The sequence below is a fragment of the Triturus cristatus genome, chromosome 1_2, assembly GCF_964204655.1.
Source record: "Triturus cristatus chromosome 1_2, aTriCri1.1, whole genome shotgun sequence".
Classification (NCBI taxonomy): domain Eukaryota; kingdom Metazoa; phylum Chordata; class Amphibia; order Caudata; family Salamandridae; genus Triturus; species Triturus cristatus.
The window spans coordinates 807,253,183-807,273,975 of record NC_140580.1 but is presented as its reverse complement, the minus strand read 5'-3'; positions in this window follow the sequence as shown (position 1 = coordinate 807,273,975).

The following is a 20,793-nucleotide window of genomic DNA, read 5'->3' as shown; positions in this document are numbered from 1 at the left end:
CGAACTTTGAAACGCATCAGGCAGTCCTGTATGGAATGACTGTTTCAAGTGCTGCAGGTGGAATCCGTCTGTACCAATTAAAGGATGTTGTCTTGCTGCTGTTGCCTGAGTGCTGCTCGACTGGTGGACAACCTTGAAGCTGAATATATATATATATATATATATATATATATATATTCAGTGAAAAAACCATAGGTTTCACACATGTTATAGTTAGCTGGACATTTTACTCGTAAAAAACCAATGAAATTGCCCCGTTATAGTTAGTTCAGCTAACTATAACTCGCGCGCCCGCAATGCACTGCTGATGACGTCACATATTACATCAGTCATGACATGGTCAGTGACATCACTCATGACATCACTGATGACATCTCAAATGACATCACTGATGACATCACTGATGACATCATCCAGTGAATGTGGGTTTTTCTGAAAATTAAATATGTTTTATATATGTATATCTCAAGGTCAATGGAAGAATAAATGGGTATATAAGTGTCTAAACGGATGATTTGTTTTTGAAAAATTGATTGTTTAACTGACTGATTAAGTGTATCATAGTGAATACATGTTTTAGTGAGTAATGTTTAAATATGTATATATCTGTATCAGTCTCTCACTTTGTGTATAAGTGGCTGCATGGGTTGGTGGGTAGATACATGGGTGTCTATATAGGTTTTTAGTTGGTTTTTTGAGTATCAGTCTGAGTGTCTGCATGGTTCGGTGGGGGGTATTACGTAGTGCATAGGTGTATGAATGAGTGACTCACTGTTTGTATGTGTTGAACACAGCATGTGTGCAGGACTGTATGGGTGGATGAGTGTGTGCATGGATGTGTTATTGAGTGAATGACTGTCTCAATAGTGTCTTTATGAGTAACTACATATGTTTTAAACTAGTATATGTGACTATTGGTGTATATATGTGAGTATATGTGAGAGTGAGAGATTGAAAGAGTTCTTGTATGAATAAGTATGTGTTTCTATAAGTGATTGTTTAAAAGACTAAGTATGTGTAAGTTTCCGTAGAAGTAAGTGTGGTGGTGTGTATATAACTGTATATGCGAGTAAATGTATGTTTGATTCTTTGTTAGCATGAGTGACTATGTGTGTGAGTAACTCTATGGATGAGTGGCATTGTGTAACAGGATGTATAGGTGTATGAGTACATATGATGAGTGAGTACATGTATGAGTGACTGAATTGGACTGTTGGTGAATGAGTGGATGTGTATGTGGATCTTAGAATTACTGAAAAGGTTGTTTTAACTGGTATTGGTATGTCCATTGTTTTGAACATTGTAGTTTCTATTTTTGAATGTGTGTGTCAAAGGTTATATTAGGGGAAGAGGAGGTCTGCCACTCTATCACAAGGATGATGTCATCAGTGATGTCATCAGTGATGTCATTTGAGATGTCATCAGTGATGTCATGAGTGATGTCACTGACCATGTCATGACTGATGTAATATGTGACGTCATCAGCAGTGCATTGCGGGCGCGCGAGTTATAGTTAGCTGAACTAACTATAACGGGGCAATTTCATTGGTTTTTTACGAGTAAAATGTCCAGCTAACTATAACATGTGTGAAACCTATGGTTTTTTCACTGAATTTCTAAGGTTTTTTAAATGCTAATTCCTAACTATAACGTGTGTGAAACCTATGGTTTTTTCACTGAATTTCAAAGGTTTTTTAAATGCTAATTCCTAACTATAACGTGTGTGAAACCCATGGTTTTTTCAGTGAATTTGCAAGGTTTTTTAAATGCTAATTTTTTTTTTATTCTTCAATTTTTTCAAACATATTTTTAATTTAATTTACTTACCTTTTATAAAGACTATGCTTTAATTTTTAAAATCCTTAAATATTTTTTTTTAATATATTTTTTAAAATAAACATGTAAAATTTATTTCCAGTTCTTTTTTTTTTTTTTTATTTTTTTTTGGTACGCGTACCGTAAGCTCACGGTAAGCGTACGGTTTACGCAACGTCCGTAATCTATCTACGCTGCTTGCGTATAGTTACGCACTTTGCGTAGCCGCGCGTACTGCGCGTGGGACGCGTGCGCGCTTACGCCACACGCGCACGTTACGCGGAAGTGTCGGGTTGTGACTGTTATGCGCATGCGCGCAAGCGCGTGTCTTTTTTACGCGCATGCGTACTTTTTGCCGTAAGCGTACCGTAAGCGTACCGTAAGCGTACGGTAGGTCATGTGATCATGAAACACAACTTTTGATTGGTTGAAACTACTTTCAGTTCTAGAACTCTCCTACACCACACCCATTCCCCTCATTTCTGCTTGTGATCCCTTGGGAGAAGGAGCTGGTTTGTCTTTGGGATACGATGGCAGAACAGCAGAGCTCTTCTGAGAGTGAGGCTAGCACTAGCAGCACTGTCTTGAGGCAGAGATCGAGGAAACAAAAGCCTTCTTATGTTTGGGATTATTTTACTTTTCCAGAAGGCCAGCAAAAGGTGAATGCACCCTTAGTTACTTGCAAGCTGTGTCAGCGTGTACTTTCTAGAGGTAATCCTAACAGGAAGTATTCCTTTGGGAATCACACCATGAAGAGACACCTCCAGGATGTACACAGAAGGACACATGGTCATCTTTTTGGAGGTAACTCTTCAGAAAGACGAGCCAGTACATCCACAGCAGCTCAGCCTGGACCATCACCTGCAGGGCTTACTCCTTCTTCTGCAGGTCAGGTGAGCCCTTCATCTGTGGGGGGAGAATCTCCTTTTGCTGGCCCTCTGGAAATGAACCCTCGATTTCGGAAGGTTGATATTCATTGCACATTTTGTAAAGATCTAATTTGCCATAGGGAGACCAGTGTTTCCCTAGTGAACAACAAAATAGATCAGCACATTTGTCGCTTTGAATAATTTTCCCATGCTTCCTTTCCTCTGTCCCTGCATGAACACAACGGTTCTTTTAAGAGCCAACCTTATCTTTCATCTTTTTTTTACATATGTTTTTAAAAACTTTTTTTTATTTTTTTTTACCGTACGCGTACGGTGCGCGTACTTTTTTTTATTTTTTAAAAAAAACACTAAAAATCATTTATCACATTACATTGTCCTTGAGAGACTACAATTATTATTATTGACTTACCATACTCACTGAAAATTTATTTATTCATTTCTTTTTTTTAAAAATAGTTTTAAAAATGTTTGTAGTTTTCGAAAATTTTCTATATCTATCTGGAAAAAAAGAAAAAAGTATTAATATTTTTTAAACATTTTATAATACAGTACACATATTTACATTTTTTACCCAAAAATCTTTTTGCCTTATTTTTGCTGTTTTCAGAATATATTGCATTTCACTATAAATTGTGAAAGCAATTGCATTCATCATTTTACAGCGGGCAAAAAAAAATACCAATCACAAAGATTGTATTAAAAAAGCCCTGATTCTTTTTTTAATTAAACTTAACATTATAGAAATGCATAATATTGTAAAAAAATATCATCTAATACCAATACTTATTTCTTTAAAATACCGTCTGATATGTTTGTTTCAGAACTATAATCACAATATTATATCTCAAATAACTCCAAAATACATCTGATTTCATTTCCTTTAGGCCAAATAGTAATTTTAATTTTTTTTTTGGAATAAATTTCCAACGGAAATCCAATAAAATTCTAAAGTTTAATTTGTCCAGATCTCACCGATTCTCTGTAACATTTTGGTTCACGAAAATTTTTTGAATAATTTATTTAGTCCAAAATAGAATTGGTTACTTTTCCACATGGCCAAATAGTAATTTTTTAAATCATTTTTGTAAAAATTTCCAATGGCAGTCCAATAACATTCCAAAATTTAAAATGTGCAGAAGTTACCGATAATCTCTAAATTATTGGTTTTTCAAAATTGCATTAAAAATTAAAAAAGTCCACATTACAATTGGTTATCTTTCCATTAGGCCAAATGATAATTTTAAAAATCTTTTTTTTACAAAATTGCAATGGTAATCCAGTAAAATGGTAAAATTATTTTGTCCAGATCTTGCCAAGTCTCTCTAAAATTTAGGTTTCAGGAAGATTAGATAGGAATTTGCTAAATCAAAAGGCAAACGTTGTTTGAAAATCAATTGGGAATCATTACACAGTGTCCAGCCTTTTTCACATTTTAGATAAACTGTGTAATGTCCAGAAGTAACAGTAGGTCCATCATGGAAAATTATTGCAACAGTTACAAAAGTTTTTCCTGAAATTGATAATTGCTGTCCTGTAAACTTCTTTATTAAAGTATCCAATTTTGAACCATCAGCTCTACATCGTTGCATCATTAAAATTACATACTGTCCGTATTCCTTTAAAATTAATGTTGAAAACATGTCAGAATTACACTCACCACATTTCATGCTATGATTAGCATCTTTAACTAATTTTGCAAAAGTGACTGTTTTACTCTCTGGCAATGTCAAATAAATAAACCTTTCATTATCAACAATAGAGCCACATATATTATAACAATTATCACAACTATGTTCCCATTTATAAGAGAGACCAAAAAAAATGTCAATGGGAACTCCTTCTTCTTCCACTACCTGAAGAAAATACATCAAAAATTCATGTGCATCTTGCTGTTCATTTTGAGAAAACTGTGTTCGTCCTGAACATACATCTAAAAGTTTTCTAATGTCAGTAGCACTTTCTATTTGAGTTTTATCTTTACTCAACTTTTGAAAAAGGAGACTCAGCTCTGAACAGAATCTTTTTCCCTGATTTACTATTATCTGCTCTTGCAAACTTTCCAGATAAAATGCAACATTCAGCACTACATTTGCGTAGCAGTTGACACCAGAGCTATTTTCAAAATGACATCCTACAACCTGTTCTTCATTTTCCTTTTTCTTTTTGCTTGCAATTACATCACTCCTCTTTTTTTCCTCTTCTCTACATCTTCACTACAGATATTCTCATTTTTTCTTTTACGAGAAACTACACGTTTCTCCAACACAGGATACTGACCTTAATGAGGAGCATAGCTTCTTCTTAATCTATTATACTCCTTTACACAATTTGTATCAGCACTAACTTTTGATTCTTCAAAGTCTATCATGAATAAACCTGATAATGTTTTGACTCGTGACAAAGCAACATATGCCATACCTTCTTTGAACACAGTTGAACCAATGTTCACAAATGCACAATCTACAGTCAATCCTTGAGACTTGTGAATAGTTACAGCATATGCTAGAGAAAACGGAAACTGCTTCCTACGTACATATAAGTCTTTCACAAGCATAAAACGAACTGTACAACGACAAATATCTTTAACTTCATCTATCTGATCAAATTTTATTTTTAAACATTCAATTCCTTCTTTTTTCTGATAATTAATAAAACCCACAACTCTTCCCATCGCTCCATTAACTAAACCTTTCTCAACATCCAAATTTCTCCTTAAAAACACTCTACAGTTCATGCAAACATATAGATTTTTTTCTAATCCAGCTGTTTTGGAGATGTTCTTCTCTAGTGAGTCCAATTTATTTTTCAGTTTGCCTGTTACTGTGACAGTAATTCTTCCATCCTCAATTTTGTCCACTGCTTCCAATTTCCTGATCTCTTCCTTTTCCAATTTCAAAAGCTCCTCATTGAATATTGAGCATTCACGTAGAGTAGGCATTAAGCAGATGACACTTTTGTTTTCTGCAATGTTCTTGTATATCTTCTCTGCAACTATTTCTTCCTTTGGAAATAAATTATGTAGCAGCCGAGTCTGTAATGCTTTTTTGCCAGCTTCTGTGAGTAGTCCAATCCTGATATCTTTCAGAATACTTCCATATTCTTCATCGTTTGCTTGCCTCATATTAGTTGTAAGTTCCTTGTACTCAAAGAAGGACCAAATATTTGTATTACCGATACTTCCCAATGACTTCTTCGTGTCTTCATGTGTCACAGTATTAAACACTGGTTGTCCTTTAACTGGAGTAAGTTGCAAAAGATCTCCAAAAACTATGACGTGTTTTCCACCAAATAACACGTCATAGTCTGTCTTCAAAATTTGCTGCATTCTTAAATGCACAAAGGCAAGCATTAAGTTTGATACCATGCTCACCTCATCAATAATGAGAACTTGCATCTTCTTCAATACTCGTGAAACTTCCAAGGATGCTTCTCCAGTTAGCTTGTTGAATTGTATTTTGTTCTCATGCTCCACTGGTAACATTAGCAAACGATGTAAGGTGATTCCTTTTATGTTATATGCTGCTAACCCAGTTGGAGCAGTAACCACACAAGACAAAGTAGAATCCGTTTTTTGCTTTAGGTAGCTTCTGATGACTTTAATTAGGAAACTTTTTCCAGTGCCAGCTTGTCCGCTTACATACATCCTGATTGGATGAAATGATGTGCATGAGCACTCTTTTTTTACATGTAGAAATCCGTGATCAATTTTGTTTTTGATCTCTTCATAAATTTGTTGCTGCTCTTGATTCAGTTGTCTTTCCAAATTTTCTAAGTCTATAAATTCTTCTTGAGCTTGATTCATAGCTGTTTCCACTTCATTCATGGCTATTGATGCTTCATTTTCAACGATTGGTTGTCCTAGGGGATCTTGACTGTGTGTTCCTGAACTTTGGCTGTCCTGAGAACTGTCTCTAGCTATTTCTGCTGCAATTGTAGTTTCCTGTTCAATTTCTTCATTTAACATTTGCAGATAAGTTGTGAATGTATTGCATTGTATGCTGTCTTTGCAAGCATTAAATGAATCCTCATAGCTTTGAAATTCTCCCAGTAGTTCATCCTCTGTACGCCATGGTTTAAACAACTGTAAAAGAGCCAAGTAGTAAAATTCTTTCTTGTCGGTAGTGTCGCAACTCAGCTTCCGGTGATTTATCAAACTTCCTTTGGTTTGCTTCACCAAACATCCTTCTTCACCAACAACTTTATATTTTCCATTATTAATGTCTTCTGCAGCTTTCCGTGAATAAATGTAGTTCTGCAACACTTCATAGAGACACATGTTCTCCAGATGATGACTTCTCTTGGGATAATATGTGTCCAACATGTTTGTTTTCAATATATCTGTACTTTCTGGGTCATTCTCGGCCAAATATTCAATTTCTCCAACAGATTTCAGTACCCGATTTCTCATTGCTGCAAGGCCTAAACTTGCCCAAATTATTCTTCTTGACTTCGAGTAGAGACTTGCAGAAGATAACCTATCTGAACATTCGTAGGATCCAATTTCTCGATGCGATAACATCTTCAAACTGAAACTGTACAGCTTCTTACTGACAGTCTTCTCGTGAGAAATCTCTTCCCACATTTCCTTCAATTCTGTTTTTTCTGATTTCGTAAAGTAAGACGTTACATATCGTGCAACAGCAATGGAATTGTCAGCTACATACTGTATATCCATGTTAGCGTTCCACATGGATAAAATGACTGGGTTGTAGTCATTTATATTTTTTGATTCTTCTTTTCTTTTAAGGTTGTAGGTATTCTTAGGTGATTTTCTTGTGATAGTATGTCTCACAGCTGACATAAAACTGTTTACTCTTCCATTTGAAAGAACAGGTCTAGGAAATCCAAATCGACATTTAGTGTAGTATTTTTCTTTGCTCTTGTATTTCCGTCGACAGTATTTTCCACACCGATGACTTTGGAAACGTAAAACTTGCTCCTTTAACTTGTTCTCTTCTGTGCTTTTTGGTATACCACATGTTGCATATTCTTCAATGTAAGATAACACTGCTTCATCAGTATCTGTTCCAAACTTTGGGGCATCCTTGATCCACAACAGCATATGAATATGAGGAGCACCTCTTGCCTGGTACTCTTTTCTCCAAAAGAAATCCACTACTTCTCCAAGGGGTGGATTTTTTTTATTGCAGATGAAGGACATCATAGCCTCAAATCTATGATTGAAATATCTGCAAACATTAACCGGATCCAATGAGCACAGTTCTCCTGCTGTCTTGTATTCGATGTTTTTAATGTTTGAATTGGCCTCTCGTAGAAAATCCAGTAAATCATCCCAAGCGTACTCGGCACAGCTTAGGGTAAGGAACCATGTTGGTGTTCCTAAATTGCGTAACATGCATTTTAGTTCACCATGGCGTCGGTACCAATATTCATTTGTCCTACGCTGACAAGCCATCAGATTGATCAGTTGTGTTTCCAAATGATCATCTCGGTGCTGCACTTTCTCCATAAAATCCTTAGCAGACACATTTTGTAAATGTACTCCACTTTTTAAAATGTGATTTACTGCATAAGACAGTGCAGACAAGTCGCTTTCAAATAAAAGATGGAACAAATAAGGAATACTTTGTCGAAATCTGGGATCTTCAGCATATAGTCTTGTAGTCCGATACTCTGAAGCTGGAATCTGTTCTGGACGTTCATCGTATCGTCCTCCTTTTCCCGTAGGAAACAGCTGGGGAAAACATCGAGCTTCCAAGCTCTCCTCCCATACACTCACGGGAGTTCCTTTTGCTTTCTTCATCTGAAAGAGATCAATATTGTCTCCCATAACTTCTTTCGAATGAAGAGGATGTATGCTAAAATGTTCATAAATTTCTTCTTCCTTTGTCTTGTCCACTTTTTCAATTTGTCCAGTTGGTGTTTCTGTGTCTTCTTGAAAATCTTCGTCTTCTTCTTCTTCTTCTATATAAATTGATTCATACCATTTGTTATTTTTTTTCAAATACAAATTTGCTCTTTGTACTTTCCGCACATCTACCAGCTCCTGCCAAATCTTCTTATTCTTTGTAGGTACACCATTAACCAGAATAATTAATGGTTCAGTTTCCAAAGTATCCGCATCAATAGTTTCCATATTTTTTTTCAAATCCAAGGGCAAATACACCACTCTACCTTTTAAACCTCTCAGTAAATCTGAAGGAGGTAATTTACCAGTTTTGGGCTCCATACGTACTATGGTCTGGAACGGATGAACACATTGAATGAGTATAGACTCATATGTATTTAATTCAGAAAGTTCAGCAGGAATAGCATCCAATTCTAAATTATTATGTACAGCTCTGGTCGGCATTCTATTTTCCTCTAACTTGTTGTAACAGTATTTACAAATACGCTGATCTTCACCCAATTCAAAACAATTTTCAAGAAATATATATGTGGCAAAATCCATCCATTTATAATTATCTTCATTTTCACTCTTTCTGTAGAGATCAACATTCCTAGTTTGTTTTCTATAATGAGTTCTGCGGCAACAAATACAAGTAACATTTGGTCTTTCATTAGAGACTATTGCAAATTTTGTTATGTGATCATTAAATGTCTTACTTACAGAAGGTTCTACATTCTCTTCCACTTCTTCCTCATTTACTGTGTCCTTCTCTGCACTGTTTTGTTCAGGACCAAAGTAACAAAACTGAATTTCATCAACAACCTTCTCTACATCTGATACCGTTCCTCGGAACAGAGCCCTATTCAATTCATTTAACTTTATTGCTGGACTTTTGGCAAAATACAACCGTCTCACAAACTTTCTCATTTCAGTATGATGAACAGCCAGCATCCTAAAATGATGGAAAACACTATTGCACACTTTTCTAGACAGACAAGCCAGAGAATGACCCTGCAAACCAGTATTCTCTCTCACTCTGCATGGATCCAGACTTTGAAGCACCTTAATCTTCTGTTTTACACTTTTTTTACTATATTCTCTTAGAAACTCTCGTAATCTGTCAATAGATTCCTGACGCACAGTGCAAATACTACTACAATTCCAAGTGTACACTGGGGCTTTAGGACGTCTCCCCATTGCCTCATCTGCCATCACTTGTACCTCATCTCTTGGAACCATTATCTCCTTCTCCATTATGCAACCATTTTTTACTTCGTATGAACGACCTCTGGTGTCAACTGCATGCAGCAAACTATTACTTTGAAAATAGCTCTCTTCATTAAAAAAAGGTTCACTACTTGAACTATGCATCCACTTTCCTAAAAACACTTTACAAAAGTTTGTTCTGTTCACTACTCTTTTGCTTTTGCTTTGTGATTTCAGTACATTAACCATTTTATCTAATGTACGCATCCTATTCAAAATTAATATGAATAGTTTCCTTTTTAATTCTAATGCTTTTGCTGCAATGGCTTCAATTTCTTTTTTTCTCTTGTAATATTTTGCCTTTTGCTTATATTTCTTCACATCCTTTATCAAATTAGACATAACTCTTCTCTGAAACATTTTTCTACGTATCTCTTTAAACGCTGTTTTTCTGTTAATGTAAAACTTTTCAGTTGCAGAAGGTATATTTGCATTAACTAAATTCTCAATTTTTTGCTGTTCTCTTCGTTTTGTTACATTCTTCCCAGGACAGACATTTTGTACATTTTTCTTTGTTTTGAATATTTTTTTAAGAAATTCTTTTTTCTGCTTACCAGAAGATTTTTTCTTTTTCCCAACATGAGCATCTTCTACTAACTTTGGTCCTCCAGTTGTCTTCAAATATAGTTTTTTTTTTAGCGTTTTTTGAACTCGAGATTTTGTAGGCATCTTAAATTTTGTTCACTGTTCTTCAGCAATACCTGAAAAAAACTAAAAAAAAATCCTTTATTGTATTTAAATATATTACTACATTTCTTTTCACAATAGTCACAAAACAAAATTTCTTAGCCAATTTGAATGCACACAAACTGCTCTTTTTTTTGGGCAAGTGAAAATCTCTTTTACAAACTGTCACATTATGAAACCACTTTTCAGATTTTTTAAAAAGCCCATGTCCAGAGTGCTACACTCCAGCAAGGGCAACCAGCCTTAGTGATGCTCAATGTATTTGCATTACAGACTTAAACCTGAAAACCCCACTCGCTTCTAAATACTGTGCATGACTATACATGGCAAGCACATGGGTGTGTGCTAAGACTCTGCTTCTTCCCCCAAAAATTCACTCCCCCTTTCCATCTAATGCAACTGTGAAATCACCAGAGCAAGACGCAATAAATCTCTGCCTATAATTCCTCTATGCACACAGAGTCATGTTTTCACATTAGTCCCAAAACGAAATTTCTTTGCCATTTTTAAAGCACACTTACTGCTCTTTTTTTTTTCGGGGCAAGTGAAAATCACTTTTACAGACTGACACATTATGAAACCTTTTTTTTTAATTTATTTAATTGCACATGTCCAAGCTGTTTTTTTCAGACCACCACCATGTGTATTCGCTGTGACTGCCAACACTCCAGCAAGGGCAACCAGCCTTAGTGATGCTGAATGTATTTGCATTACAGACTTAAACCTGAAAACCCCACTCGCTTCTAAATACTGTGCATGACTATACATGGCAAGCACATGGGTGTGTGCTAAGACTCTGCTTCTTCCCCCAAAAATTCGCTCCCCCTTTCCATCTAATGCAACTGTGAAATCACCAGAGCAAGACGCAATAAATCTCTGCCTATAATTCCTCTATACACACAGAGTCATTTTTTCACATTAGTCCCAAAACGAAATTTCTTTGCCATTTTGAAAGCACACTTACTGCTCTTTTTTTTTCGGGCCAAGTGAAAATCACTTTTTACAATTGGAAATCTTTTTTACAGACTGACACATTATGAAACCTTTTTTTTTAATTTATTTAATTGCACATGTCCAAGCTGTTTTTTCAGACCACCACCATGTGTATTCTCTGTGACTGCCTACACTCCAGCAAGGGCAACCAGCCTTAGTGATGCTGAATGTATTTGCATTACAGACTTAAACCTGAAAACCCCACTCGCTTCTAAATACTGTGCATGACTATACATGGCAAGCACATGGGTGTGTGCTAAGACTCTGCTTCTTCCCCCAAAAATTCGCCCCCCTTTCCATCTAATGCAACTGTGAAATCACCAGAGCAAGACGCAATAAATCTCTGCCTATAATTCCTCTATGCACACAGAGTCATGTTTTCACATTAGTCCCAAAACGAAATTTCTTTGCCATTTTTAAAGCACACTTACTGCTCTTTTTTTTTCGGGCCAAGTGAAAATCACTTTTTACAATTGGAAATCACTTTTACAGACTGACACATTATGAAACCACTTTTTTTGATTTATTTCAATGCACATGTCCAAGCTGTTTTTTCAGACCACCACCATGTGTATTCTCTATGACTGCCTACACTCCAGCAAGGGCAACCAGCCTTAGTGATGCTGAATGTATTTGCATTACAGACTTAAACCTGAAAACCCCACTCGCTTCTAAATACTGTGCATGACTATACATGGCAAGCACATGGGTGTGTGCTAAGACTCTGCTTCTTCCCCCCAAAATTCGCTCCCCCTTTCCATCTAATGCAACTGTGAAATCACCAGAGCAAGACGCAATAAATCTCTGCCTATAATTCCTCTATGCACACAGAGTCATGTTTTCACATTAGTCCCAAAACGAAATTTCTTTGCCATTTTTAAAGCACACTTACTGCTCTTTTTTTTTCGGGCCAAGTGAAAATCACTTTTTACAATTGGAAATCACTTTTACAGACTGACACATTATGAAACCACTTTTTTTGATTTATTTAAATGCACATGTCCAAGCTGTTTTTTCAGACCACCACCATGTGTATTCTCTATGACTGCCTACACTCCAGCAAGGGCAACCAGCCTTAGTGATGCTGAATGTATTTGCATTACAGACTTAAACCTGAAAACCCCACTCGCTTCTAAATACTGTGCATGACTATACATGGCAAGCACATGGGTGTGTGCTAAGACTCTGCTTTTTCCCCCAAAAATTCGCTCCCCCTTTCCATCTAATGCAACTGTGAAATCACCAGAGCAAGACGCAATAAATCTCTGCCTATAATTCCTCTATGCACACAGAGTCATGTTTTCACATTAGTCCCAAAACGAAATTTCTTTGCCATTTTTAAAGCACACTTACTGCTCTTTTTTTTTTCGGGGCAAGTGAAAATCACTTTTACAGACTGACACATTATGAAACCTTTTTTTTTAATTTATTTAATTGCACATGTCCAAGCTGTTTTTTCAGACCACCACCATGTGTATTCTCTGTGACTGCCTACACTCCAGCAAGGGCAACCAGCCTTAGTGATGCTGAATGTATTTGCATTACAGACTTAAACCTGAAAACCCCACTCGCTTCTAAATACTGTGCATGACTATACATGGCAAGCACATGGGTGTGTGCTAAGACTCTGCTTCTTCCCCCAAAAATTTGCCCCCTTTCCATCTAATGCAACTGTGAAATCACCAGAGCAAGACGCAATAAATCTCTGCCTATAATTCCTCTATGCACACAGAGTCATGTTTTCACATTAGTCCCAAAACGAAATTTCTTTGCCATTTTGAAAGCACACTTACTGCTCTTTTTTTTTCGGGCCAAGTGAAAATCACTTTTTACAATTGGAAATCACTTTTACAGACTGACACATTATAAAACCACTTTTTTTGATTTATTTAAATGCACATGTCCAAGCTGTTTTTTCAGACCACCACCATGTGTATTCTCTGTGACTGCCTACACTCCAGCAAGGGCAACCAGCCTTAGTGATGCTGAATGTATTTGCATTACAGACTTAAACCTGAAAACCCCACTCGCTTCTAAATACTGTGCGTGACTATACATGGCAAGCACATGAGTGTGTGCTAAGACTCTGCTTCTTCCCCCAAAAATTCGCTCCCCCTTTCCATCTAATGCAACTGTGAAATCACCAGAGCAAGACGCAATAAATCTCTGCCTATAATTCCTCTATGCACACAGAGTCATGTTTTCACATTAGTCCCAAAACGAAATTTCTTTGCCATTTTTAAAGCACACTTACTGCTCTTTTTTTTTTCGGGGCAAGTGAAAATCACTTTTACAGACTGACACATTATGAAACCTTTTTTTTTAATTTATTTAATTGCACTTGTCCAAGCTGTTTTTTTCAGACCACCACCATGTGTATTCGCGGTGACTGCCTACACTCCAGCAAGGGCAACCAGCCTTAGTGATGCTGAATGTATTTGCATTACAGACTTAAACCTGAAAACCCCACTCGCTTCTAAATACTGTGCATGACTATACATGGCAAGCACATGGGTGTGTGCTAAGACTCTGCTTCTTCCCCCAAAAATTCGCTCCCCCTTTCCATCTAATGCAACTGTGAAATCACCAGAGCAAGACGCAATAAATCTCTGCCTATAATTCCTCTATGCACACAGAGTCATTTTTTCACATTAGTCCCAAAACGAAATTTCTTTGCCATTTTGAAAGCACACTTACTGCTCTTTTTTTTTCGGGCCAAGTGAAAATCACTTTTTACAATTGGAAATCACTTTTACAGACTGACACATTATAAAACCACTTTTTTTGATTTATTTAAATGCACATGTCCAAGCTGTTTTTTCAGACCACCACCATGTGTATTCTCTGTGACTGCCTACACTCCAGCAAGGGCAACCAGCCTTAGTGATGCTGAATGTATTTGCATTACAGACTTAAACCTGAAAACCCCACTCGCTTCTAAATACTGTGCATGACTATACATGGCAAGCACATGGGTGTGTGCTAAGACTCTGCTTCTTCCCCCAAAAATTCGCTCCCCCTTTCCATCTAATGCAACTGTGAAATCACCAGAGCAAGACGCAATAAATCTCTGCCTATAATTCTTCTATGCACACAGAGTCATGTTTTCACATTAGTCCCAAAACGAAATTTCTTTGCCAATTTGAAAGCACACTTACTGCTCTTTTTTTTTCGGGGCAAGTGTAAATCACTTTTACAGACTGACACATTATGAAACCACCATGTGTAACTACAACAAAAACAATTCCCATTTCTATTATTCATTTCTTAAGTTACCACATACATCCCCTCTCAAACTGTAAACTCACCTTTAAAATTAGTTAGTTGTGAAAGAAATGTGACACTCAAACAGCAGATTATCAGAGCCAGGATCTCTGTTGTGTTCACCTCTCTCCTCTCAGCAGAACCAGATAATGGCAAACTTTCCCTCTATTTTTCCACACATATACATGTAAGTTTCAAATCTCAGTGCTTCCCCCTTTTTTTCAAATGTAATCACACATTTCTATTGGTTGAAAACCAACCCTTTTCCAAAAGTACCCTTCCCCCAACTTGACTTCTGCCTAGTACCCTTCCCCCAACTTGACTTCTGCCTGCTACCATAGCAACAGCTCATGGAACACTGCTGTGTAGAGTTAGGTCAGAAGTTCGACACACAATGTTTCAATTCCACAGAGCAAGAGTGCTTGACTTTTCAAACCTTACAGCAAATCCATAGTACTGTTCTTTGGTTACACATTTTTTTGTACCAATACAAAACATGCTTCTATTAATTTACACATACAGCCTAGTTTTTATTCTAGAATGGTATGAAACAGCCAATCAGTTCTTTTTGTTTTGAAAAAAATATGTATGCCTCCATTTCCAAACTGTCTTTCTTTTCATATTGCCATTCTACTGAAAGACACCTCCTGAGTGCATCCAGTTCTCCTTTGAAGATGTTCACAGTGTGGATTGTAGGGCACAGCTATGTCTTCTGGAGTGAAAAGTTTGCAGAGAAAACAGGTATGGTGAGAGACCTTGCTTTGCCAAATGTAGACATTAAATGGATTGGTCAGAGAGGGTTAAAGTGGCACCAATTGATGCCATTGGTGAAATCCTTCATTCAAATCCAACACCCTGACCTCATAATAGTGCACTGTGGTGGCAATGACCTAGGCACTTTGACTGGGGTAGGTCTGGAAATGCTTATGAAGGACACCTTTGCACAACTGTTTACACTTTTCCCTAAAACTGCCTTTGTGTTTTCCAACATATGCCAAAGGCAAAAATGGAACTGGTCCAATCATTTCTGTCCGCAGATTGACAAAGCAAGAAAGCACGTCAACAAATCTGTTTCTGCTTTCCTCCGTGACTATGGTATGGGTGCCATTTACCACAACAACTTGCGTTATGACATGCAAGACATTTATAGAGATGGTGTGCACTTCAATGATGAAGGGAACAGAGTCTTCCTCTTGAACCTTAGACTCTGCATCGGTACTTACTTGTAGGTACCACTAAAAAAATGACTTCATAAACACAACAGCTCTTTTTAGAGCTCCCTAATTTCTAAACTCTTAAATCTGCTTTTCATTTATTTTTTTTTATTTTTTTTACCGTACGCTTACCGTAAGCTTACGGTACGCGTACCCCGTGATTTTTTTAAAAATCAATAAATGTTTTTTTTGTACTTTTCTGTCCTTCTTTGACCCCCTTACAAATGTTAGGGGGTCTGTAACTCTCCTCATTGCCCCCTTTCCTTGTTTTCTCTTTTTTTTTTCTGAGTGAAACACACAAAATGGCGGCCGCCGCTTCCTGGTTTCGGCCGATTCGAATGTTTACTAAGATCTAAGAGCCAATCAGAATCGCGCTCGCGCACGCCACCGTACGCTTACCGTAAGCGTACGGTAAGCGTACCGTAAGCGGGCTCAGATATATATATTGATTTAAAGGCTATTTTCTCAGAATCTACTGAACAGATTTACACCAAACCTACAAAAGGCACTTCCTTGACATAGGGACTACCTCTCTGCCAAATTTTGAGTAATTCTGTTCAGCCGTTCGGGCTGTAGCTCGTTCTAAAGGTCCTATGGAAAAATGCATGGGAAAAACGCGTTTTGGGACCCCCCTTTTATCTCAGCCCCCGCTTGACAGATCCCCCCGAGACTTTCAGGGTAGGAGCGGAGCGTAGCGCCCCACCTATTTTGAGAAATTCGAGAGGATTCGTCGACCGGCGCCAAAGTTATTCAAAATAGAATGTTGAGGTTTTCCTATGGAAACGTGGTCCTAACTATAACTACCTACTGGCGACCGCCAGTAGGTAATATATATATATATATATATATATATATTCACTGAAAAACCATAGGATTTACAGATGTTATAGTTAGAAATTAGCAGTTAAGAAACCATTGAAATTCACTGAAAAAAACATAGGTTTCAGGGACTTTATAGTTAGTTGGACATTTCACTCGTACAAAACCATAGAAATTCCCCTGTTATAGTTAGTTCAGCTATAACTCGCGCCCCCGCAATGCACTGCTGATGATGTCACATATTACATCATTCATGACATGGTCAATGGTCAGTGACATCACTGATGACATTACTGATGACATCTCAAATGATATCACTGATGATATCACTGATGATAACATCATCCAGTGACTGTGTGTTTCTGTAAAGTTTAAATATGTTTTATATATATGCCAAGGTGTATTGAAGAATGAGTGGGTGTATAAGTGTCTGGATGAAGGAATTAGTGACTGACTGTATAAGTGAGTGATTAAATGTGTCGTACTGAATGCATGGGTTAGTGACAAAACTGTCTGAATGTTGGTCAGTAGCTACATGAGTGTCTATATGGGTTATTGATTGGTTGCCTGAGTATTTGTATGGGAGACTGAATGTGTGTGTGGGAGGTGTGTGACGTCCCTGAAACCTATGGTTTTTTCAGCGAATTTCAAGTTTTTTAAAATGCTAAATTCTAATTATAATGTTCATTAAACCTATAGTTTTTTCAGTGATTTAAAATTATCATTCCATTGTCAACCTAGTGAAAACAGCCGATATCGCCAGTTTTCCAGCAATAGCTTCCGCAAAAGTAAATCGCCACAAATAAGAGCAACAACTAACGCTAATAATATGCGGAGTAGGCGGTCCTATGCAAAAATAACACGAAAACACCACTTCCCGATATTTTCAATGAGCAGCCAAATCTGCGGTGCGATCCAAAAACGGGCGATAAGCTGCATTAGCAGTAGAAATTTAACATCTGCCTTTTACTGGTGTAAAGTAGGATGACTACCTACAGTGTGAAAAGGGAGCCCAGCCCAGAATCACATCTGAAGACCAACACATGTCATAGAGCTACTGATCATGCACCTCCTACACCCAAGAAGGCCACAAAACCCACTATCACTTCCCTCAGGACCTCCCCCGGATCACACCCCCTACTACCACCGAGTCAGTGCACAACAGGACATCGAACCTTCCAAAAATGGCATGGCCCCTCAGCCATACAATAGCTGAATGTTGCGAGATGTGGCAACCAAACATGTGTGAAGGACGCAAGTCACCCACCAATCTTAATGCACACAATACCAAGTGTAGCGGTGATGTGATGAACATACCTCACTATGCAGAGCACAAACCTCTCCATGTGTACATATGCTGCTGGTGCTTGTAGTGTTGTGGACAGTGGATGCAACCATGTTACCTCAGGCAGTGGGGAAGATCTCGGGCTGTACCTGTGTCGTTGTCCCCTGTATGTGGAAGCGCAGTGGGCTGGTCCAATGTACGCCACTCCAGCGCAGAATTGTGAATAAATTAGGCCGGGGCTCTGGGCGTGGTTCACTTGTGTGAAGGCCAATGCGTCTGCCAGAGCGGTGGCCCTCACCTGCCACGTGGCTGCCGCCATGACCGTGGGCCTCTTCGACACAGGCCTCCTGCGAACACAGTGTCACAGCACCGCAGAATCATGTCTGTACACACTACTGCCTTCGATCTACACTGCGGACAGCAGGGCTCACAATTCAGATGGAGTCGCGATTGCAGATGACGCAGTCCACTAGGCAAGACACATTGCTCCCAGTGTGGCCCGCCTGGACCACGCATCATCGCAGGCTGCGTACACACTGAGCGCCAGATGTACTACTAACTCAGTGCACCACAAGTCACGTCACCGCCACGTGGCATTACTGAGGCAGAATTCATTAGACAAAAAACCTTGCTACCAGTGCGGCCCGCCCAGACCACGCATTATTACAGGGTGCTCACACGCTGGTTGCTTCAGGTGCCACTAACCCACTGCACCACAAGTCATCACCACCTAGCCTTATTAGGGTAGAATTCATTAGACAAAAGACATTACCGGCCCGCCCAGACCATGCATCATTGCAGGCTCTGCACACGCTGAATACTTCTGATGCCACTAACTGTGCAGCTCAACTCAATGCCATGTAGCTGTGGGCCCTTGCTGACAGCTACCTCTAGCCTACACTGCGGTCAGCACAGCTCACAATTAAAATTTAGTCTTAATTAATTAACTACAGAGTCCAGTAGGCAACTAACTACAACGTCGCTGAAACCGACACAATATCTTTTTAGTATCCTTGCTTCAAGAACTTTTTTTTATATCAATTATAGCTTTAGTACAATGAACAAATTCATCTTGCAAGTCCAAAGGAACACTGAATGGCAGTCTACACTACGGCCAGCAGAGCTCACAGTTCAAAATCAGTCTTGATTCATTAATTTCAGAGTCCAGTAGGCTAATAACTAGAACGTCCTTGAAACCAATACATTTCGACAGTGTATTCCATACATATTTCATCTTTTGTTACCTACACTGCTGTCAGCAGAGCTCACAATTTATATTGAGACATGATTTATTAATTGCAGACAGAATTGTACTCTATGTCCTCGGATTTTGTCAAGAAGTGACAAAAAGCATTCCTCGATGTCTGTGCTGACTACTGCCTTCCATCTACATTGCCGACTTCAGGGCTCACAATTCAGATCGAGTTGCGATTGCAGATAACGCAGTCCAGTAGGCAACAGACATTGCTACCAGTGTGGCCCTCCCGGACCATGCATCATTGCTAGCTGTGCACACGCGGAATGCTTCTGATGCCCCTACCTCAGTGCACCACAACTCATGGACCCTTTATGATAGAATCTTTTGTGTATGATTTCAGATCTGCTGCCCCTACCTCAGTGCACCACAAGTCATGAACCCTTTACGATAGAATCTTGTGTGTATTATTTCACATCTGGTGCCCCTAACTTAGTGCAGCACAAGTCATGGACCCTTTATGATTGAATCTCTGTGTGTGATCCAATGATTACTGTTGTACTTGTTGCCAGCATCAACCATTCCCTGAGGGCTGGCTTACGCTCACCCCACACGCATCCAGCACAGATGTCACTGGACATGTGACCCTGGTAATAAAAAGGGGCAGAGCGCACGTGCCCGTACCCAGTTCCACTATCTATCTAACTGTGTCCATGTGTTCATTATGTATGCATGATGTTGCCCCTGGGCCCTACCACAGTACATTCTGCTGTGGACAGCGCTCGCAACCATGTAATCTCTGGCAGTGGGGACAACTTTGGTTATGCAACTTTGTCTCTTTCATTGTATAAGTACATAGGTAGAGACTGGATCATTAGAGTACTGCAAGGAGAGTGTATAGTGAATTTATAAGTGCTACGGAATTGGCGGAGTGATTGGATAAGTACATATGTTGGCGCAGCCTAACCCAGAGCACGAGCTTGGCTCTAATTGGCTGGCCTCCATGTGTCAAAAACGGAAATTTGGGCTTTGCCTGGCCCTGTATTGACAGAGCTGCAACACTCCACTGAATGTGCAATAAACATTCATATCCACACAGATATGTCATGTGCACGATCTTTCATGTGTGGAAATATGGATGAATGTAGGGTCAGTGATTCCCCCTACCTTCCATGTTGGCCATGTTTTAGGACTTGGGTCACAGGGTGACACATTGGCGCTTGTGGCCCGGGTGGCGGCAGCACTACAACAGGAAAACCCGCATCAGTTGATGCCTCATGCAGCCCTGGACGGAAAGACGCCCAGAGCTCCAGAGTCATTGTTCACAGCCTCACGCAGGACTGGCATACGCCAGGCCAGCCCAATTTGCTTACGCATACGGGGAGGGACAACAACGCTACATGGCCCAGATTTTCATTGTAGTGATCTGCTGCTGTCAGGTCTAGTTGTCAGTATGCCACAGCCACTCCCTTTCGGCGGGTTTACACCCACACCACACCCATCAAGCACAGGCG